This window comes from Neomonachus schauinslandi, unplaced genomic scaffold (genome assembly GCF_002201575.2).
Source record: "Neomonachus schauinslandi unplaced genomic scaffold, ASM220157v2 HiC_scaffold_810, whole genome shotgun sequence".
Taxonomy (NCBI): domain Eukaryota; kingdom Metazoa; phylum Chordata; class Mammalia; order Carnivora; family Phocidae; genus Neomonachus; species Neomonachus schauinslandi.
In genome coordinates, this window is record NW_025409500.1 from 320 (window position 1) to 2,692 (window position 2,373).

Consider the following 2,373-nt stretch of genomic DNA (forward strand, 5'->3'; position numbering starts at 1 on the left):
GGCGCGCGATGCGGGACTTGGGGTGCTGCGGCCGGGGACGCGGGTCGCGGGCGAGGGAGCTGCGGGGCCCGGCGAGGGGACCGCGGCGGGTCGGGGCCACGCCGGGCGGCGCCTGTCCTTGTCGCGGTCTGGGGGTCCGTGCACGCCCGGCTCGGGCCCCTCCCCTCGTGCGCGCGTGACGCGGAGCCGTGTGCCACGCGGCCGAGCCAAGTCCGGGGTCTCCCGGGAGTGAGCGGTGTTCCCCGCGACGTGGGAGCATCCCCTGTTGGAGTGATCGAGGATAAACTCCGGAAACGGTTCTGATCCATCAGGGCGAGGTGTTCGGGTGGCAGCAAGCGTGCGCGGCCCAGCGCACACTCTTCTTTCGGTGCACGACCTCGGACAGAACGCGAGCTTTTCCGAAATGGCACATGAACCGGAGAGGGTTAGCATGACTGATTGCGCTCAGGCGGGGCCGAGCAAGTGCCTTCTTAGCGCAGTGGGCAGCGCGTCAGTCTCATAATCTGAAGGTCCTGAGTTCGAGCCTCAGAGAGGGCACGAGAGTTTTGTCACTTGGACACAGACCCAGCGCGTTTGGGAAACAAGCGTGTCGGTGGAGACAGTGGCCCACTGATCAAGTTGTTCCCCAAAGCGACAGCTGGGCAGCAGCGGGGCCACTCCGAGTCCCAGTGCTGTGATTACAAATTGGGGGGGGGGGGGGGGGGGGGGAGTCTTTCAAGGGTTTCGTTGGGGAGCAGGGAGCGACAGGATTTTTCAGTACCGACGACAGAGCATACTAGTACCAGAAGTCTGTTTTAATTGCCTATCTGCTGCCCTAGACATTTACCGGAATCTTAGTCCCTTAAAACAGCATCCATGTATGATCTTACAGTCCTGGAGGTCCGAAGTGTGACATGGGTCCTCTGCGGCTCAGACCAAGAGGTGACGGAGCTGCCTGCCTTCTAGAGGCCCCAGGGGAGAATTCCTTCTTGCCTTTTCCAGCTTCTAGAGGCTGCCCACATTCCTCAGCTCCTGACAGGACCCTGTCGCTCTGACCTCTGCTTCTGTGGTTGCAGCTTCTCTGCCTCGGACCCGCCTCCCACCCTCTTCCAGGCACCTTGTGATTACATGGAGCCCACCTGGGGAAGCCAGGACACTCTTCCCATCTCAAGATGCTTACCTCAGTCACATCCTCAAGGTCCCCTTTGCCACGCAGGACAACCTGCTCACGGGTTTTGGTGATCAGGAAATGGAGCTCTCAGGCAGGGGTGGGGTGGTGGTGGGAGACGCTATTACACCTAACATCATCTGCCCCCTGGTTCCCTCCACGTGAAACAATGCTCACCCATCCCAATCTCCCCCAGATCTCAACTCAGTTCAGCCTCAACTCACGTACATGCCCCCAAGTGGGCATGAGTGAGGCCCTGTGTAGAAGCCGTTCTGGGCACAGTTCCTCTCCGCTTACGAATCTGTGAAAGCCACAAGTCCTCTGCTCCCCAAAACGCGACGGTGGGGCAGGTACAGGATGACCCCTGTAGACTTCCCCATTTAAGAGGGATACACTTGAAGGGAAGAAGGAGTCACCAGTCCTAAGTAGTTGCCCAGTGAATTTTCCAAATCCCTTTTGGGTGTGCAAAATTCAGCCAGGCGAACAACACTTGAGCTGAATCTCCAGGCCTGGGAAGCATCCCCTCAGGCTAGAGTCTCTGCCCTGCGAGGCAGGCTTCCATGTCTGGGGTGGCCGGTCCATGTCCGCAGCTGATCACAGGATCATCAGCCGGTTTCCTCACTATAAAGTGTGGGGAGTTCAATATCCTTCTTTCCTTTTGTCCTCTCTCTGTGCGAGCTGGCAGGGTGTCTGCCCGTGGAGCACTCTCAAGACCTTCGTGGGGCTCCTGTGTGTGCCATGAAGAGTCTGTGGGGTCCACAAGCAAAGGGAGGGGGAGCAGCTCTGTCCCGAAGACACCAGGCTCCCAGACTGCCCTGTTCCCTGAAAGCCTTGAGCTGGTGTCCCATCGCTACACCTCCTGGAAGGTGGCTTGAGGTGGCAATGGTAAGTCATCATTGAGATCCCGCGTCTACGCATGTACTTCTTCTCAGAGTCCATTCGGCGGGGACGAGGAGTGGTGGAGACCCATATCGCCACGGCCTCTGCCTCTACCCTGTTTCTTTCTCGCCACAACCACTCTTCCAGGCCTGGGGAAATCCCGTAGTTTAGGGAAATGTCTTCCCTTCCTCCAACTGAAACCTGGCTCTCTTCCAGTTCCTCTTTTCTGAAACTCACGCTACGCCAAGTCAGACAGCTCGGCCTGGAAGCCTGCCGCCCTACCACCGTCTCAAGCGACTGTGGCCCAGCAGAGGAGACTCGTCCCAGGGGAGAAGCTGAGCCAGGAC

The 2,373-nt window shown here is 59.0% G+C and overlaps 1 non-coding gene across 1 annotated transcript; it reads left to right on the plus strand.

Annotated features, from left to right (window-relative positions):
• Positions 1 to 464: 464 nt before the first annotated feature.
• Positions 465 to 537, plus strand: TRNAM-CAU. The gene has a single exon. It is a non-coding gene; the product is annotated as a tRNA-Met (tRNA).
• Positions 538 to 2,373: the final 1,836 nt, after the last annotated feature.